This window comes from Rousettus aegyptiacus, unplaced genomic scaffold (genome assembly GCF_014176215.1).
Source record: "Rousettus aegyptiacus isolate mRouAeg1 unplaced genomic scaffold, mRouAeg1.p scaffold_m13_p_6, whole genome shotgun sequence".
NCBI lineage: Eukaryota > Metazoa > Chordata > Mammalia > Chiroptera > Pteropodidae > Rousettus > Rousettus aegyptiacus.
The window spans coordinates 34,415,063-34,437,329 of NW_023416309.1; the positions used below are offsets into that span (position 1 = coordinate 34,415,063).

At 32.8% G+C, this 22,267-nt stretch overlaps 1 protein-coding gene across 5 annotated transcripts in view; it reads left to right on the plus strand.

The window, feature by feature from the left end:
• EXOC6 (exocyst complex component 6) overlaps positions 1–22,267 on the plus strand; it is a 168,404-nt gene that overhangs the window by 15,172 nt on the left and 130,965 nt on the right. The window lies entirely within an intron of this gene.

Genomic DNA, 22,267 nt, shown 5'->3' on the forward strand with positions numbered 1-22,267 from the left:
AAAATGAAAACAACATATCAGAATTTGTGGGATACAGCTAAAGAATACTTAGAAATTTGGAGTGCTGAACACCTTTACTGGAAATGAATGGTTTCAAGTCAATGGCCTCACCTTCTAACTTAAACTAGAAAGTGAAGAGCAAATGATATTCAGAAAAGCCAAAGCAAGGAGATAATAAACATCAGGGTGAAAATCACTGAAATAGGAAGCAGAAAAACAATTGAGACAATAATTGAAACCAAAACCTGGTTCTTTTAGACCACTAAAATTGATAAACCTCTAGGGAAAAAAAGGGAGGAGATGCAGATTATCAGGAATTACCTATTCCCAGTATCAGGAACGAGAGGTCACATCACTACAAATTCTACAAATATTTAAAAATATAATAAAGGAGTATTATCAACAACTTCATTCCAGTATATATGACAAGTTAGAAGAAATGGACAAATTCCTTGAAAGATGTAAAATAACAAAGCTTATTTAAGAAGAGATAGATAACCGAATAGACCTATATCAATCAAAGAAGTTGAGTTTGCTATATAAAACCTTCCTCAAAAGGAAATTGTGGGCCCAGGTGGCAGTACTGGTGAATTTTATAGCATTTAAGGAAAATTTTATACCAATTCTATAAAAATTCTTCCAGAAAATTGAAGAGAAGGGAATTATTTTGAGGTCAACATTAACCGGATACTAAACAAAGACATTTGTGGAAAAGGAAACTATAGACCAATATTACTTGTAAACGCATATGAAAATACTTTAAACAAAATTTTAGCAAATTAAATCCAACGGTATATAAAAAGAATAATGTGTTATGATCAAACGAGATTGCTTTCAAGAAAGCATGTTGGCTTAACATTCGAAAAATCAATCATATTTAACTATGAAAAGTTGTATATCGTCTTAATAGATGCAGAGAAAGCATCCACAAATCTAACATTTCTGATAAAAATTCTCAGAAACTAGGAATGGAACAGACAGTCAGAATAAAGGCATCTATGAAGAACCTATAGCTAACATTGTACTTAATGGTGAAGGACTGCTTTCCTTCTAAAATCAGAATTAAATCAAGGATGTTGATTTGCACCATTTCTATTCAGCAGTGTTCCTGGAGATCCTTGCCAGTATAATAAGACAAGAAAAAAAGTGGATCAAACAACTGTCTTTGCAGACAATGTGGTAATTTATAGAGAAAATCATATGCAATCTATGGAAAAGTTACTAGAACTGATAAGTGAGTTTAGCAAGGATGTGGGATACCATATCAGTGTTCAAAAACCCATTGTGTTTTTATGATAGCAAGGAAAAGTCAAGTTGTAATTAAAAATTGATGTAATAAAAATATGAAATAATTCTGACAAAAGATCTGAAAGACTTGTATGTGAAAATGACAAACTGCTGATAAAATTAAAGCGGACCTAAATAAATTCATACATATGCTGTACTCATGGATGAAAAGACTTGATATTATTAAGATGTCAGTTTTCCCCAAATTGGTCTTTAGATTCAAGGCAATCCCAGTAAAAATCCCAGAATTTTTTTTTTTCATATAGAAATTGAAAAGGTGATTCTAAAATGCATAAAGAAATGCAAAAGACCTAAAATAGCCAAAATAATGGGAAAAAATGGACAGTTGGAAGACTTATACTTCTTGGTTTAAAGATTTATTATAAAGCTACAGTAATCAAGACAGTGTGATAACTAGCATCAAGATAGATATTTGCAAGCAACGCCTCTGTTAAGGGCCTAATATCCAAAATATACAAAGAACTCATACAATTCAATAACAATAACAAAAAATAAACAATCCAATTAAAAAATGGGCAGAGGACCTGAACAGACACTTCTCCCTAGAGGACATGCAAATGGCCTACAAACATGAACGTGTGCTCAACATCACTAGGTATTAGGAAATTCAAATCAATGAGATACCATCTCACACCTGTTAGAATAGCTACCCTCAACAAAATAAGTAATAATGTGTTGGAGAGAATGTGGAGAAAGAGGAACCCTCATACATTGCTGGTGGGACTATAAATTGGTACAGCCACTGTGGAAAACTATGGAGGTTCCTCAAAAAACTAAGAATTGATCTGCCATATGACCCAGCAATCCTACTACTGGGTTTTTATCTCAGAGGCTTGAAAACCCTTATCTCAAAAGATATTTGCACACTGATGTTCATAGTAGCATTATTCACAATGGCCAGGACATGGAAGCAACCAAACTGTGTCATGATAAATGATTGGCTGAAGGAGCTGTGGTTCATATATACAATGGAACATGACTCAGCCATAAGAAGAGATTTGACAACATGGATGGACCTCGAGATAATCATGCTAAAAATCACATGATATCACTTCTATGTAGGATATAAACCTGAAAGCAACAAACAAACAGGACAAACACTCTTGGACATGGGACAATAGACTAGTGGTTACAGAAGGTGAGTGGTAGGGGAGGTAGATTGGGTAAAAGGGGTCAAGTATGTGGTGACAGAAATCGAACAGTGGATGATGAACACAATACCATATATATTATACATATGTGTGTGTATAATATATATGCTTTACTGTTGAATTGTACACCTGAACCTTCCTGGATTTTGTTAGCCAATGTCACCATAATACCAATATATATATATACACACAATATCATATATACACACACATATGTATACATATATACAATACCATATATGTACATATATATACAATACCACATATATGTATATATACATATATGTGTGTGTGTATATATATACACACATATATATATGCCTTACTGTTGAATTGTACACCTGAAACTTACTGGATTTTGTTAACCGATGTCACCATAATAAAAAATAAATTAAAAAAATAAAAAAATAAAGTATAAACTAAGGTTAAAAAAAAAGATAGACAAGTAGATTAGTGAAACTGAATAGAAACTCCATAAGTAGTTTCCCACATATGCTCAATTAACTTTTGGCAAAGATGCAAAGGCAATTAATTCATCAGAAAACATCTTTTAAAATAATGGTGGAACAATTCGATATCCATATACAAAATGATGAACTTTGCACCATGTTTAAAAATTAACTCAAAATGTATTTCAAATATAAAGTGCAAAACTACGAAACTCTTAGCAACTATAGGAGAAAATTTGTGTGACCTTAGGTTAGGCAAAGATTTCTTAGATACTGTTCCAAAAGCATAACACATAAAAGAAAAAAATTAAATTGGACTTCATCAAATTTGAGAACATCTAATCTTCAAAGAGACTATTGGGGAGTGAAAAGACAAGTCATAAATGAGAAAATATTTGCAAATCACATATCTGATAAAAATTACATCTAGAATGTATAAAAGAAGTCTTTAAAACTGAATAAGAAAGCAAACAACCCAATTAAAAATAGGTAAATGATTTGAACAGCTACTTCACAAAAGAAGACAAATAAGCATATGAAAAAAATGCTTAATATCAGTAGTTAGAAAAGTGCATATTTAAAGATATTTGCACACCAATGTTCACAGCATTCACAGTGCCCAAGACATGGAAGCAACCAAAGTGTCCTATGATAGATGATTGGATAAAGAAGCTGTAGTGCATATATACAATAGAGTATTACTCAGCCATAAGAAGAGATGAAATATTGCTATTTGAAACAACATGGATGAACCTTGAAATAATCATAACAAGCAAAATAAACCAGACAGAAAAAGCTGAAAATCACATGATTTCATTTATATGTGAGATATAAACCTAAAAGCAACAAATGAACAGGACAAATAAACAGAGACGCATGGACATGGACAACAGACTAGTGGTTACCAGAAGGAAGGAAGGAGGGGGGAGGTAGACAAGGGAAAAATTTTTAAATCATTTCAATAAAAAAAGAAAAAAATGTGCAAATTTAAATCACATCATTAAACTACCACAATATTGGAATGCTAAAATTAAAAAAGAATGACCATGCCATGTGTTGGTGAGGTAGTGGAACAGTTGGTACTCTCATACACTGCTATGGGAATTTATCAGGTTGAGAAAGTTCCCTTTTTTTCCTAATTTGAATGTTTTCATTATGAAGGAGTTTTGAGTTTTCTCAGATCCTTTTACTGTAGCTTTTCAAATAATCATGTGGTTTTTATCTCATTATATTGATATGGTGTATTACATTAATTTTCAGATGTAAACCCAACTTTGCATTTGTGAGATAAATCCCACTTGGTCATAGGATATAATCCTTATATAAACAGAATACTAGGGTTCTGTTTCCTAGTATTTTATTTAGGATTTTTGCATGTGTATTCATTAGAGGTATTCTGTTATTTTCTGGTGATGTCTTTGTCTGGTTTTGGTATGATAATACCTCATAAAATGAGTTGCTTAATGTTCTTTGACTTGAGATGATCATGTGCCCCCCCCCTTTGTTCTATTCATATGGTGTATTACACTGATTTTTTTTTTTATGTTGAATTACTCATATTCCTGGGATAAATCCCATTTGGTCATGGTCTATAACCCTGTTACTGTATTAAATTAAATTTGCTAGTATTTTGTTGAGTATTTTTACATCTTTATTCATAAGGGATATTGGTTTGTCTGTAGTTTTCTTTTTTGTGATGTCTGGCTTTAGTATCAGAATAATGCTGGTCTTATAGAAGGGATGAGTTAGTGTGTCCCTCCTTTTCCACTTTTTGGAAGAGTTTGTGAAAGATTAGTTTTAATTCTTCTTTAAATATTTGGTAGAATTCTTCGGTAAAGCCATCTAGCTTTTCTTAGTTGGGATATTTTTGATTCCTGATTTAATCTCTACTTGTTACAATAGGTTTTTTTGAGTCAGTTTCAATTGTTTGTGTCTTTATAGAATTTGTTTTTTCTAGGTTATCTAAGTTGTTGGCATATAGTTGTTCATAGCATTCCCATATAATCTTTATCTCTGAAGTCAGTTATAGTGACCACTCTTTCATTCTTGCTTTTAATAAGAATGATCACTCTAGTTAAAGGTTTGCCAATTTTGTTGACTTTTTTTTCCCAAAACAACTATTGGTTATATTGATTTTTCTCGATTGTCTTCCTATTATCTATTCTATTTCATTATATTTAAACTTTATTATTTCCTTTCTTCTGCTTATTTTGGATTAGCTTTCTTTCCTTATTAGTGTTTCATGATGGAAGTTTAGGCTGTTGATTTGAATCTTTTTATCTTAGATATAGGTTTTTGCAGCTGTAAATTTCCCTGTAGGTGCTATTTTAGTTTCATCCCATAGGTTTTGGTACTGTGTGTTTTCATTTTCATTCACCTCAAAATAATTTTTAAATTTCCTTCGTGATTTCTTCTTTGACTCGGTGGTTAATTAGAAATGTGTGATTTAATTACCACATTTGAATTTTTCAAATGCCTTTCTGTTATTAATTTCTAATTTCATTGCTTTGTTTCAGTTCTTTTTACTGAGGCTTGTTTTAAAGCTTTACATATGGTCTATCCCGGAACACATTTCATCTGCACTTGAGAACAATGTATATATTGTTGTTGTTGGGTGAAATATTATTTAGATGTCTTTTAGGTCTCAGCTTATAGTTGTTTAGGTCTTCTGTTTTCTTTTTGATCTTCTGCTTAGTGTTTCTATTTCTGGTTGATGGATAGTTTTTGTTTTACGTATTTTTGGGCTCTGTTGTTAGTAAGCTCTATATTCATATACTCGTTACCTATTCCCAATTGACTGACTCTTTTACCTTCATAAAATATCCCTCTTTGTCTCTAGACTTATTTAAAAGTCTGTTTTGTCTCATTTTAATATAGCCACGATAGCATTTTTATGGTTGCTTTTTGCATGATGTCTTTTTCTATCCTTTTACTTTCAACCTGTTCTTTTTTTATCTTTAAATAGAGTGTTTCCTATAGATAGCACATTGTTGGATCTTGATTCTTATCCAGTTTGACAGTCTCAAACTTTTGATTGAATTGTTTATTCCATTCATATTTAATGTTATTTATATAGTTGGATTTATGTCTGTCATTTTATTTTTTTCATATGACTTATTTCTTCTTTGCTCCTCTGTTCCTTTTTTTTACTATTTTTCATTAAATGAATATTTTCTGGTATAATATTTCAATTTAATTATATTTCAATTTTTTAAAAAAGTTGTTTCTTAATGGTTAAGCTCAGATTAAACTTCAGATTTATTCTATCTTAATTCCAGTGAAATGTAGAAATGTTAGTCTCATATAGCTCTGTTCCCTGTTTCCCCCTTTAGGACTATTATTGTTATTGTTATATATATAGTCTTACGTCTGTATATATTAAAAACCCAACAATTCATTGTTATAATTGTTACATTATATAACTTTTTGACTTTGAAAGAAACTGAGAGAAGGAGAGCAAGTACATATTTATATAGGTTGTCGTATTAACTTAATTACCATTTCTGATTCTCTTTATTTGTTGCTGAGTTTTTAGTTGTCATCTTGTGTCATTTTCTTATTCCAGTACACCTTTGCTCTCACTCTCCTTAGTACTGTTATTGTCAAATATAGTTCTATATGTTTTGCCCAGCAATAGTATTATGTACATGTTTTATGCAGCTGCTTTTTGAATCAGTTAAAAGAAGAAATGCATCTATATTGTGTTTTATAATTACATAGTTACCTTTAATGGTACTCTTCTGTGTGTGGTGTGTGTATGTATATGTTCATGTATTATATTGCTATTTGGGCTTACATTTTTGATCCTGAAGAACTTCCATTAGTATTTTTTTAGCAACTAGCTGGGGTACTAATAAGTAATGCAGTTTTTGTTTATATGGGAATGTCTTTATTTTACCTTCATTTTTTGAAAGATAGTTTTGATGGGTATGATACTCAGTTGACTGTTTTTCTTTTAGCACTTTGAGTATGCCACTGCCTTTTGGCCTCCATCATTTATAATAAGTTAGCTGTTAATCGTATTGGTATTCCCTTGTATGTGTTAAGTGGTTGTTATTTTGCTGCTTTCAGGATTTTCCTTTTGTCTCATTATTTTTACTATGATGTGCCTGGATATGGATCACTTTGAATTTATCTTTCTTAGAATTAGTCGATCATCTTAGATGTTTAGATTAATATTTTTCAGGAAATTTTAGTTATTACTTCTTCAGATATTCTTTCTGCTCCTTCCTCTTCTTGGTATTTCTGTCATGTCTATGTTGGTGTGCTTAATGGTGTCCTCATTTCTTTGAGGCTTTATTCACTTTTTTCATTCTTTTTTCTCTCTGTTCTTTGGATTGCATAATCTCTATTGGTCTATCTTCAAGTAGTCTGTCTGCTCACAATTCACATCTACTCTTAGATTATGTAATGAATTTTTTATTAATATTATTGACTTTTCAACTACAGAATTTACCTTTGGTTGTTTTTCCTAATTACTATTTCTTTATCAATATTTTATCATCTATTTAATAAGACATTACCATTATGCCTTCCCTTTTTTCTTTAAGCTTGGTTCTTTTTGGCATTATGAACATAGTACTTTGAAATCTTCGTAAGAAGATTCTGGGAAAACATGGTGGAGTGAGAGATGTCCTCCGATATCTCCCCTTGAAACAACAATAAGCTGAACATCTAAGACTGAAAAAAAAAACACCCAAACTGCACACCAGCATGTCTAAGCATGGGATCTGTACATAAGAGCTACCACAGGTCAGAACCCTGGGTGTCGGGTGGTGGAGTGGGACAAATAAAGAAACTGCCTCCCGCAGCTGCTGGAGCTCTTTGCTGGAGGAGGGTGAGGGGTGAAGGTGCTGCGACTTCCCTGATCAGCCCTGCCTGGAAGTGCCAGGACTTTTCTACGCAGCTGGCAGCAGGGCTGTCATCAGGGCAGAAGCAGAGAAGTAGGATGGGACTGCAGAGAAACAGCAGTTAATTTCTACTGGCCCTGGTTGCAAAACCGAGGCTGAGCCACAGCCCCCAACCTCCAACCCAGAGGATCCCTCCCTCCATACCCTCTGAGACTGATCACAGCGGAGCCCCAGGGAAATATGAGCAAACGCTATCAAAACTGTTGCTAACACTGACAAGAACTGAAACTGAGAGTAGCAATCTATAAGAAAATAAAAGATGTTAGGTTTTATATAAAGCAGGGATCCAAGAGGCTTAGACGCCACCTACTTGAAACCAAAAGAAAAGCACCTTCTTTGCAGCAGGCTAAAGAGAGACCTTTATATAATAAATCTTCTTTCTGGAAAAACAACAGAATACACTTCCATTAATGCCCAGGCAGAGAAATAGTCCATTAAACACCATGAACAACTGATGTGGCAAGGCATCTCAGAAAGAAAGAGAAAAATTTCCAGAAAATAAGCTTACAGACATAGAAATATGCAACTTAAGTGACAGAGAATTCAGGATGGTAATTCTGAAAAAACTCAGTGAGTTCCAAAACGAGTCATATCAACAATTTCAGAAATTGTAAAAACAGCAAGATAAGCAGAACAAGGAGATTGAAACTCTCAAAAAGAACCAAATAGAACTTGTAGAGATAAAAAACACACTGCAAGAGTTGAAAAATGAAATAGCAGGCTTGGGAAATAGAGTCGACCAAATGGAGGAAAGGACCAGTGATATCAAAGGCAGAAATCTAGAAATGAATCAGAAAGAAGAAGAGAGAAACCACAGAATGAAAAAAAAAATGAAAGAAATACAAGAATTAGCTGATACCATCAGGAGAGGAAACATAAGAATAATGGGTATTACTGAAGGGGAGGAAAAGGAACAAGGAATAGAAAGTATTGTCAGTCAAATAGTGGACGAGAATTTCCCAAATCTAAGGAATGAACTGGAACTTGGAATTCAAGAAGTTAACAGAACACTCAATTATCTCAACCCAGAAAGGCCTTCACCAAGACACTGTGTTAAAGTTATCAAAAATCAATGACAAAGATAGAATTCTCAGTGCAGCCAGGCAGAAGAAAACGGTGCTGTATAAAGGAAAACTCATTAGATTATCATCGGAATTTTCAGCGCAGACCTTACAAGCCAGAAAAGAATGGAATCAAATATTTAAGCTATTAAGCGAAAGGAACTACTAGCCTAGAATAATGTATCCGGCTAAGCTCTCCTTTAGGTATGAAAGATAAGACCTTTTTAGACATAGAAAAATTGAGGGAATTCTCCATTATGAGGCCTACACTATAGGTAATTCTGAACGGGGTCAGCTCACCTAAAACAAAATAACAACAATAAAGAATACATGATTAGGAGTAAAGTGACTATCAGGCAAATAGGAGTAGAAGAGTGCAACCCTTACTAAGAACAGGGCATTGTAAACTTAAATCATAAGAAGAGAATTGCTATAGCAAGATAGTAATGAACATTCCACATACATTGAAACAAATTGAGATAACAATGACTGAAAAGGGAAGGATTCAAAGATCCAAATTCACAAAGGGGATAGGAGATAAGGTACACACAGAAGAAAATAGACGACTGTATATTTATAACTATCTTTTTCATATCTGTAATGATAACCACAGACCATAGAGTCAGAACTGAAGTACATAGTATAAAACAAGGAGAACCAGAGGCAAATCCCACAAAAACCAACCAAAATAAAGAAAACAAACACAAGGACAAGGAAGCAATAGAAAAACCGAGCTACCAGAAAGCAAAAGATAAAATGACTATAAGAAGACCTTATATTTCAATAATCACCCTAAATGTAAATTGATTGAAGTCACCAATAAAAAGGCACAGAGTTGCAGAATGGCTCAAAAAACAAAACCCCAACATATGCTGCCTCCAGTAGACACATCTCAGCTCCAAAGACAAATACAGACTCAAAGTGAAAGGATGGAAAACAATATTTCAATCAAATGGCATTCAGAGAAAAGCGGAAGTCGTGGTACTAATATTGGACGAAATACACTTCAAAATAAAAAAGGTAAAGACACTGAGGGACACTTCATAATGATAAAGGGAATCATGCACTAAGAAGACATAACATATTAATATCTTTGCTCCTAGTCAGGGAGCCCCGAAATATGTAAAGCAATTTCTAACAGAACTAAAGGGAGAAACACACCAAAACACTATCATAGTAGGGGACCTAAATACCCCAGTGTCAGATATGGACAGATCATCCAAACAGAAAATCAATAAGGAAATAACATCCTTAAATGACATATTAGACCAACTGGACATAATTGACATATATAGAGCCTTCCATCCCAAAACAGCTGCTCACACATTCTTCTCTTGTGCACATGGAACATTCTCAAGACTTGACCATAGATTGGGACACAGAAATAGCCTCAACAAATATTAGAGGGTTGAAATCATACCAACCATATTCTCTGATCATAATGCTTTGAAACTAGAGCTCAACTGCAAAAAGAAATCAGGAAGAACCACAAATGCATGGAGATTAAACAACATGCAACTGAAGAATAACCGGGTCAGAGAAGAAGTAAAAGGAGATCAAGAGATACATAGAAACTAATGATTATGATTGTACAATATATCAAAACTTTTGGGACTCAGCAAAAACAGTCATAAGAAGAAAATTCATATCATTACAGGCCTATCTCCAAAAACAAGAACAAGCCCAAATAAACAACTTAATGCTTCATCTTAAAAAACTAGAAAAGGAAGGCCTAAAGTCAGCAGAAGGAAAGAAATAATCAAAATTAGAGCAGAAATAAGTGAAATTGAAAACCAAAAAACAATAGGAAATATAAAAACAGCAAAGAGCTGGTTCTTAGAGAAGGTTAATGAAATTGACAAACCCCTGGCTAGACTCACTAACGAAAGAAGAGAAAGGACACCAATAAACAAAATCAGGGATGAAAGGAAATTACGACTGACATTGCAGAAATACAAAGGATCATACAAGAATACTATGAAAAGGTGTGTAACACCAAATTTAATAACCTGGAAGAAATGGACCAGTACTTAGAAAAATACAATCTTCCTAGACTGAATCAAGAAGGTCCGGAAAATCTAAATAGACCAGTCAGCAGTATGGAAATTGAAACAGTCATCAAACACCTACAAAAAGTAAAAGTCCAGGACCAAATGGCTTCACCAGTGAATTCTAGCAAACATTCAAAGAAGATTTAATACCTATTCTCCTCAAACTCTTCCAAAAAATCAAAGAGGAAGCAGTACTTCCCAACTCATTTTATGAGGACAATATTACTCTGATACCAAAACCTGGTAAAGATAACACAAAAAAAGGAAACTACAGACCAATATCTTTCACTAACACAGATGCAGAAATCCTAAATAAGATACTCGCGAACCGAATACAGCCACATATTAAAAAGATTATACACCACAATCAAGTGGGCTTCATCCCAGGGGCACAGAAATGGTTCAACATATGCAAATTGATTAATGTGATACACTACTTAAACAAATTAAAAAATAAGAATCATATGATCATATCAATAGATGCAGAAAAAGCCCTCTACAAGATACAGCATCCATTTATGATCAAAACATTTAACAAAGTCAGTACAGTAGAAAAGTACCTTAACATAATAAAGGCCATATTTGATCAACCCTCAGCCAACATTATACTTGATGGTGAAAAACTAAAAACCTCCCCTCTAAGATCAGTAACAAGGCAAGGCTGTCCACTATTGCCACTGCTATTCAATATAACATTGGAGGTCCTAGTGAGTGCAATTAGGCAAGAGAAAGACATAAAAGGCATCCAAGTAGGAAATGAAAAAGTCAAACTGTCACTATTTGCAGATGACATGATTCTCTATATAGAAAACCCTAAAGACTCCACAGGAACATTACTTGAAACAATAAGCAAATACGGTAAAGTCTCTGGATACAAAATCAACGTTCAAAAACCCATAGCATTCCTATATTCTAATAATGAAGCATCAGAAAAAGAAATGGAAAAAATTTCTTTGCAATTGCAACAGGAAGAAAAAATACCTAGGAATAAATTTAACGAAACATGTGAATGACCTATATGATGAAAACTACAAGACCCTATTAAAAGAAATTGAAGAATATACAAAGAAATGGAAAGATATTCTGTGTTCTTGGACTGGAAGAATCAACATAGTTAAAATGACCATATTACCTAAAGCATTATACAGATTTAATGCAATGCCCATCAAAATCTCATCAGCATTTTTTAAAGAAATAGAACAAAAAATCATATTTGTATGCAAGCACAAAAGACCACAAATTGCCAAAGCTATCCTGAGAAAAAAGAATGAGGCTGGAGGTATCACACTGCCAACTTCAAATTATACTACAAAGTGACAATAATCAAAAGAACATGATATTGGCAGCAAAACAGATACACCAATCAGTGGAACAGAATTGAGAGTCCAGAAGTAAACCCATATTTATACAGGCAAATAATTTTTGACAAAAAAAGCCAAAATATACAATGGAGAAAGGAAAGCTTCTTCAGTAAATGGTGCTGGGAAAATTGGAAGGCCACCTGCAAAAGAAAGAAATTAAACTGTTGTCTATCACCACACACCAAAATTAACTCAAAATGCATTAAGGACTTGAGTATAAGACCTGAAACAATAAAATGCATAAAAGAAAACATAGGAACGAAACTCAAGGACCTTGGACTTAAAGAGGATTTTGTGAATTTGACCTCAAAGGCAAGGGAAATAAAAGCAAAAATAAATGAATGGGACTACATCAAACTAAAAAGCTTCTGCTCATCAAAAGAAATCATCAACAAGGTAAAGAGACAGACCATCTCAGTGGGAAAATATGTTTGCAGGCAACACCTCTAATAAAGGCCTACTATCCAAAATATACAAAGAACTCATATGATTCAATAACAACAAAAATACAAATGATCCAATCAAAAAATGGGCAGAGGACCTGAACAGACACTTCTCCCTAGAGGACATATAAATGGCCTACAAACCTAAGAAAAGATACTCAACATTGCTAGCTATTAGGGAAATGCAAATCAAAACCACAATGAGATACCATCTCACACCTGTTAGAATAGCTATAATTAACAGGACAAGTAATAACAAATGTTGGAGAGGATGTAGAGAAAAAGGAACCCTCATACACTTCTGGTGGGACAGCAAATTGGTACAGCCACTATGGAAAACAGTATGGAGCTTCCTCAAAAACTAAGAATTGATCTACTATGTGATCTGGCAATCCCTCTACTAGGGATTTACCCCAAAGACTTGAAGACCTATATCCAAAAAGATATTTGCACAGCGATGTTCATAGCAGGGTTATCACAGTGTTCAGACGTGGAGGCGACTGAAGTGTCCAAAACTATATTAAAAGATAATTTTTTAAAAATATAAAATCAGGACCCTCATACAAATATAAAGTTAATGCATGTCAAAGATTTTATTTAACTTATTAATTAAATAGGTAACCAGTAAGATGTTAAAACTGTTTCAAAGGCAATAGCAAAAAACAATGTAGGCTTTTGAGAATGCTGAAATAGATGTGTAAATACGCAAAAAACTGGTCAGTATTCCTAAAGCAATAATCAGTTACATTCCACAAACCAAAATGTTTTGCATTTCTATGGACAAGAATAACTTGCATCACTTTTCTACAATTTAGAGTTGTAAAATAGAAGACAGCAAAAGGCACAGATAATCTAGAAGGATGTGCTAGACTGGACATTCAGTAATCATTTTGGTCCATTTAAAAATCTATCACAATTTTTCTTGGCATTGGTTGGAAACTTTTTTTTGTTTTTGTTTTTGTTTTTTACTTTATCTTTTGTGATGCTTACTCCCATTTTTTTCCCCTGGCCATGCAGAAGTTTTCTTTTTATGAAAATAAAATTCATCAATCTATTCTCTTTTTGCTTCTGCATTTTGAGTCACTGGAAAGTTTTCCATTATAAGTTATAGGAATCCACCCATGTTTTCTTTTGGTACTTAGGTTATTATGTTTTACATTTGTTTCTTTTTTAATTTTCCTGGGGTATGGTATGATGCCTGGCTCCAGTTTTATCTTTTTTTTTAAAATATGGTAATACAGCTATCCTAACACTTACTAAAAAGTAGATTTTTTTCACATTGATTTGAGATGCTATCATTATCATTTACTGAATTTTCATAGTGGTGGTTCTATTTCATTTTTATTCTGTTCATTATCTATATATCTATTTATAGACTATACTGTGCTTTTAATTATAGAGGCTTTGTTATAATATCTGGTAGGGTTACTCTTACCTCATTGCTCATCTTTTTCAGAGATTCCCTGATGACTCTTCCTTATTTATTCTCCAAAATGAACTTAATAAACTTATCTTGATCTAGAAAATTTCTCAAAATATTTTATTGTATTGAGTTAAATGTATAAATTAATTAGGGGGAGCAGACATCTTGATGATGATGCGTCTTCATATCCAAGAGCATGTTATGTTTTTTAAGAGAGTTAAAGTTTCCCACAAATAGATTTTAGAATTCCTTAAGATTTTGTGTATTTTTTTGTTATTTTAATTGGATCTTTTCTTACATTGTCTTCTAACTGAATTTTGCTTTGTTAATTTTTAATCTTTTATTTTATTAAATTTTGTTATTATTTGTAGTAATTTTTCACCATTGATTCCTATGCGCTTTCCAGTGGTATAATTATATAATCTGTATGCCCCTTAAATTAGATTAGCTTATGGTTTGTCTGTTTTTTTGACATTTTTTAAAAAATCTGTTTTTGAATTTATTCATTCCACTAATTTTCTGTTTTCTAAGACATTCCTTTTTGCATTATCTTTAATGATTTATTTCTTCTGATTTTCTTTTATAGCTCTTTGTATTTTGTACTTGATTTATTTTATTGATGTAATTATTTATTGCTATAAGTTTTTCTTCGATCATTGCTCTATCTCACATATCCTGATGTTTTCCTTATTTGAATTTTAAAGATATTAGCTATTTAATTTTTGTATTTTCCCTTTGATCTGACAGTTTTTAATAGGTTTTTAAAATTTCCAGATGTGAAGGGTTATTTTAAAAATTTTGTTAATCTTAGTTTCATTACATTATAGGTAGATAAATCTGTTTGTATTATTTACGTTTTTTGGAATTTCACATTGAGGTTTCATTTGGAGCTTGATATATGCTAAGCTGTCATGAGTGTTTCATGTACTCTTGAAAAAAGCGTATTTTTTATTAGGACTCAGATTTATTAATATTCTTTCCATATTAAGTTGATTATTTCTTCTAAGTTCTCCTGTTTTTCACCTGTTGTTTCTTGGATTGAGAGAAGTGTGTTAAAGCTCCTTTTTATTAATTTGTCTCCTTATATCTTTTGTAATTGCTATGTTTAAAAGTATGTTCTTAAAGTAATAGGTATATAAATTAATTTTCTGTTTTATCTTCCATGATGAATAGTGTTTTTTTGTTATTGTTTTTGCTGTTTTGCTGAGAAGTCAATTCTTAAGCGAATTTACCTTAATTGTAGATTAATATTCCTGTAAAGTACTTTGGTGGGTTATATAGATTATCTCTTAAGCTATTAGGCAAACTGCACATTATATTTGCTTCAGACAGTTTAATATTTTTGTTTAATTTTATAAAATTGTCCAGGGAACCAGTCTACATTTGCATTTATTAATCTGCTTAATTGTTTAAGCTTTTTGAATTAAATTTTATTTAGGAATCCAAGTCGTTATTCTAGAGGACAAATAAAATTTTTATGTATTAGGTGTTTTCATTTCTCATCTTTTGCATTTTAACAAGTAGAACAAAATCAACAGGAAGAGACATCTCTTTGGTCAGGAGTGTAAAAACAGGAAGGAGGAAGTCTATTGCAAATCTGTGTTAGCTGATTATCAATTCAGGTTTCATCATAGAGGATATTCATTAACGATCATCATTGTGCTCTGTTGTTATCCAGAATTGTAGTGAGTGTTAATGTCAGTACTACAGAATATCAACCCTAGTTATAGGAAGTAATGTTAACTAACAAACTGCACTAGGCTCTTTCCTATGTATGGAAACAGGATACTATTAGTGAGAACAAGTCACAGAAATTACAGAGAGAAGAAAATAAAGCAAGTAAAATTCAGCATCAGAAATAAAGGAAAAATCATCTTTTATTTTTAACTTTGCTTAACCTTTATGCTTTAACAGATTGTATGATCCTTTAAGATATGATTGTACCCTTTTAAAAAATTAGGATATGTCAACTCTATTATTTAAAAAATTGTTTGGCAGAATGTCTTCAATTGAATTAGAGGAAGCACCTGGGCATTATTTTATAAAACATTTTAAGAGTGCATGTGGCAAACTAGAAGAAATATTTCATGGGAAAATACACAGAAGTTGAATATTTTATAAACAAGAATTTTTTTCTATATTCCCTGATGAAAGAAATTGGGTTCTCTGTTTATACCTTTTTTTTTTTTTTTTTTTTTTGTCTTGGGTTTGCTAGAATCTCTCAATTGCTTTGCAGCTACCAGATACCTACTTGGTTTAGATACTTGTCAGTGGTAATTTAGTATATTTACCTTATTCTGAATTTTTTACTTAGCTGTACAATACTGTAGAAATTTTGGAAAAGTTAAAATTGTTGTGTAAAAGCTAGATGGCACTATATGAATTTTTTTCTAGAGGCCCGTTTGACATAATCTTTTCCTCAGGAATCTGTTCACTTAAACTATGCCTTTATATCCTTATTTCTGGATTATTTTGTGGTAGTGCTTCCCTGAATTTTTTTTTGTCAAGGCACAAACAAAGTTAGATTGAAGGCTGAGATGATCATTATTGTTGTATACCTAAAACCTGTTCAGTTGAGAAGATGTGCTATAATGTATTAGTCAGATGAGGGGGTTTTAAGCTCCTTATAATTTTAAGAAGTGTGTGTGTGTGTGTGTGTGTGTGTGTGTGTGTGTGTGTGTTTGTATGTACATGTGTATCTTAGGATTTTGTTTGTTTGTTTCAGTTGTAAGTACCATTCCAATCTGAGTTTGCTTAAGGAAAAATAATGGAAGGTTACTGGGGTATCTCACAAAATTCTTAGAGCAGTTCTCAAAAGGCTGGAACAAAGAAGTAGAAGACCATGTTTCTTTCCGTTTCCCTTCATGTTTCCCTCTCTTCATTCTTCTCTGATGTCTGGCTTTCTCTGCTTCTCTCTGCGCTTGGTGGAAGATGGTCACCTACAGTTTCCATATACCAGTCAGGCACGTACAGCTGGGTATCTCTGAATTCCAATTCAAAATGCTTGAGTGTATCTGATTGAACCAGGTTGGATCATTTGTACATCTATGGTGCGATGTACTGTGATTGGAAAAGGCTGTACTGCTTGTCCAATCTTGTGGATCATCAGCAGTTCTCAGAGTATCTACTGTAGTTGTGTTTGTGCACTTTTCTGAGGAGAAGTTCTGTAGCTTTTATCAAAATCACAAGGGAGGGTATTGCCACTTGCCAGGCCACTATTCAAATAAGGAATAAAAATAATTGCTGTAAGAGTTATAATAGAATTTCCACTACTTATAACCAATATCTTTCAGATCTGTTATCTCTCACAGTGCCACGTTCTTTCCTGCCTGTGTTTGCCCCATGATTGAATATCCCCCGCCTTATTTCTCCACCTACTCAAATATACCTATCATTGAATTCTCATCTTAGATCCTATTTCCTACATGAAATTTTTGCAACTTAGAACACTACTGCATTCTTCACAGGCGCGCACACACACACACACTCCTGTGTTTTGCATTCTCATAGCATGGATCAATTATTTATTTATTTATTTTTCTCTTTTTAAAATTAATTTTATTGGTGAAATTGGTTAATAAAATTATATAGGTTTCAAGTGTACAGTTCAATAATACATTATATGTATATTCCATTGTGTGTTCACCACCCAAAGTTAAATCTCCTCTTGTCATCACATATTTGACCCCTTTTACACTTATCTACCTCCTCCCCACCCCCTTTTCCCTCTAGTAACCTCTAAACTGTTGTCTGTGTCTGTGTGTTTTTGTTTGTCTTGTTCATTTGTTGCTTTCAGTTTTATATCCCACAAATGAGTGAAATCATATGGTTCTCAACTTTTCCTGTTTGACTTATTTTGCTTAGCGTGATTATTTCAAGTTCTGTCTATGTTATCGCAAATGGCAGTATTTCATCTCTTCTTATATCTGAGCAATATTCCATTGTATATTTGTACCACATCTTTATCAAATCATCTATTGAAGGACACTTTAATTGTCTCTGTGTCTTGGCCACAGTGAATAATGCTGTGGTGAACATTGGGGTGCATATATCTTTATGGATGAATGTTCTCAAATTCTTTGGGTAGATACCCAGAAGAAGGATTGCTGGATCATATGGTATTTCTATTCTTAATTTTTTGAGGAACCTCCATACTGTTTTCCGTAGTGGCTGTACCAATTTACATTCCCACCAGCAATGTATGAGGGTTCCTCTTCCCTAAAACCTCTCCAGCATTTGTTATTACTTGTCTTGATGATAATAGCCATTCTTACGGGTGTGAAGTGGTATCTCATTATGGTTTTGATTTGCATTTTCCTAATAGCTAGGGAAGGGAGTTGAGATTAGTCTTATATTGGAGTAACTGTTTTTCTTTTACTCCATACTACATCTAAATTATACTTATTTGGCAAAATTCTTTGTCTTTTGAAAAGCACATTATAAAAATTAAATTAATATATATCAATTATATATTTATTTTTAAAATGCATGTGCTTGGAATTCTTTCAGAGTTAGAACTAAATACATCAGCATCTGGATTTCATTTTAAATATTTTCTGCAATTTAGTAAAGTTCTTATTTTTACTTCAGAATATACTTATACAATGTTATCTTTTCCAGGGCCTCCAAAATTATTACTTTTTAAATATTAATTTTATTTGACTTTTTTTCCTATAAAAATGCTGATATTACATAGTTTAGAGATAGGTTGAAAAACTCATAAACCTATTAGAAGTTTGAAATTATTTTTCATTCATTAATTTCAGCGTTATCCTCAAAAATAAGATACCTAAGATGAATAAACAGTAAAAATCATTTACTTGTAGATTTTCCAATGCTGGTGGAGAAGATAAGTGAAATACATTTTTATTTGTATTTGACTGATGTTCATTTTCCTTAGACTTACGAGTCAGTGTTAACTTTCCATCGCTTTTCAATATAATATATGAACTCTTTTAGGTATTTATTATGAATTCAAATGGTGACTTTAAGATGTTTTTTGGTTAAATTATTTTTGTGTGTTCTTTCAGTATCTTAGTGACTATGATATGTCAGGCAGTATATAATTTATAAAAATTTATCCTATGCTGTATTGTCCACACTTACCCATAGGAACCTGGAATTCCCTGAGAATTTTTATGGTGTTTATGGTTTTGTTCTGCCGTTTTTAACCATTATATTAAAGGAATAGGTAATAGGATAAAGTAGTTTCAGAAAAGGGGAGAAATTTATTTTTATTTCATAGTTCTTAGTTGTTACTTGGGTTGAATATGAGATTCACACCATATTTTGATGTAATAGTAAAAGAAAATATTTGGATTTGTAGAGGTTACCTTTTGGTGAAGTATGCCCTCTAGTGAACAAGTTCATTTTATTAAAATTTGCAATTTACATACTCACAGTATTTGTACATTGAATATAGAAATAGAGGATACCTTCAGTTCTCAAGCATTTAGAAGATAAAACATACACTAAATAGTTGGAGAATAAATTTGATATATTATACAAATAAAAAATGGTGTAGTATAGACTTTACATAAAAGAGCTGGGAAAATTCTGGGTCATGGGAAAATTATTCATTATGGCTATTCATGAAATTATCCTTAAAGAACTGTCTGGAACTGATTTTGAAGGAAGTTTAAGAGTAGCATATTATAAGGGAAGGGCATCTTAAGATGGGAAAAAGAAGTTAAGGACTACAAAAAGGATGAGCGCCAAAAGGACAAAAAAAAAAAAGAATTATTCTGGAAAATGTTTAAATTTAATACAGTTTTAAATATTTTATGCAAATGTCCAAGTAATTTGTATTGTACTCAGAAATCTCTTTTCAGGCATTCAGGAAGGATTTGGCAGGGTAGTTGTAGCTTGGGGTCTTTCCTGAACTTTCAGTCAGGTATTGATTGCTGCTTGGGTTTAAATCATATGAAGGCTCAAATGGACTAGACAGCCAAGATGGCTCTGATGGTAGGTAATGTGGTTGTCATTTGGGAGTGCCCACATGTGGTTGGTAATGTGGTTATCATTTGGGAGTGCCCACACGTGGCATCTCCAGTCTGTCATTTTTAGGATTGTCAGTTTTCTTACATGGTGGGTGGCTTTCCCCAGAGTGTCTAAAGAAGTCCAGGTGGAAGTTACATGGCTTTTTCTTACTTCCTAAGTCACATATTATTACTTCTGTCATATTCCATTGGTCAAAGTAGTTATAAGCCTGCCCAGATTCAAAGGAAGGGGATATAGACCTCACCTCTTAGTTTAAGGTTTGTCAAAGAATTTCGAACCTATGTTATAACACTATTGCATTTACTTTTCTGCCTCCTTGAAGAATTAGGCTCAGTGCAGATAAATTTTAATGATTTAGGTACTAATTATCCTTTGTATTAAAGTTGCTTGTACATGTTTTTTTTCTGCACTTGGTTTTCAGGGTTGATACTTAATGAGTATCATTGGAAATAATTCTCCTTTCTCTAATCTGGATATTACTGCCTTGAACTATTTCATTTCTTGTTGGCTCCTGGATTACAGAGTATCAGGGAAAGTTATGTGACAGTTATTATGCATGTGGGATATGTATGATGAAATGATTGGAAAATGTTGGAAGTACTGGGCACTTTTGTGTGGACCATTTTCTTTCTTTCTGTTTTGTATTGCTAAATAATATGGTAAGAATATATTTTTTTCCAAGATCGAATGATAATTTGAACAAGCCTTTTGTGTATTTAAGATAGGGAGATGGTATCTTTGCTATTTTTTGTTTACAAGAAAAGAATTCCAGATCATGTGACTTTATGGATAAAGGGGCCATTCTCCCAAATGACAACTCTTTGAATAATATTTTAACCTATTGTTTTTCACATGGATGTTACTAAAATTTTCGGCATTTTAAAAAGCTTCTGAAGAGAGTCCCACTTCTGACTCTAGCTGCAGGATTTCAAGAGGATTATAAACTGGTATTGAAGAGACTGTTGCACTGAAAGATTAGATTAAATTTCCAGTTTATATAGCCTAGGATACAAAAATGAAGTGGTCACTAGATAGGAACAGATAGAATATCTCAGTATATCTTCCCTTAGTTTCCAAGATCTATCACAGAGAACTACTGATGTCTTCATCTGGGCAAAAAGTACGGTCTCACTAGATCTCAGAAGCTTAATTTTTGCTATATGACTGCCTTTTTTATATTTGGGGCTTGTGCATGCCCCATTCTGAAAGAATGTAAACTAACAATTCATGCGCTTTTATGTAAGGACATGTTTAAATCTTGGCTTTAAATTAATTGCCAAAATAACTTAGATGTTGCATGACCAATTTGCTGACTTTACTATATTTATTGATAAACCAAAACCTTGTTTTTATTTTTTTATTGTTTAACATTATCTTATATTAGTTTCAGGGGTACAGCATAGTGGTCATACATAATTTATGAAGTGATCCCTCTGATTAGTCTAGTACCACCTGGTATTATACATAGTTATTACAATATTATTGACTATATTCCTTATGCTGTACTTCACATCCCCATGACTATTTTGTAACTACTTATTTGTGCTTCTTAATCCCTTCACCTTTTTCACCCAGCCTCCCAATCTTCCTCCCATCTAGCAATCACCACTTTGTTTTCTATGAGTCTGTTTTCATTTTGTTTGTTTTGTTCTTTAGATTTCACATCTAAGTGAAATCATTTGGTATTTGTCTTTCTCTGTCTGATTTACTTCACTTAGCATAATACCCTCTAGGTCCATCTATGTCACTGCAAATGGTAAGATTTCATTTTTTATGGCTGAGTAATATTCCCTTGTGTATGTGTATCATAACCTCTTTACTCAGTTGTCTTTTAATGGGCATTTAAAATGCTTCCATATTTTGGCTATTGTAGATAGTGCTGCAGTGAACATAGGGGTATATGTATCTTTTCAAAATACTTTTTTTGATTTTCTTTGGATGAATACCCAGAAGTACAGTTGCTGGGTCATATAGTAGTTCTATTTTTAACTTTTTGAGGACCCTCCGAATTGTTTTTCATAGTGGCTGTACCAATTTGCAGTCCCATCAACAGTGTGCAAGGGTTCCCTTTTCCCCACATCCTCTCCAACACTTGTGTTTTTATTTATTG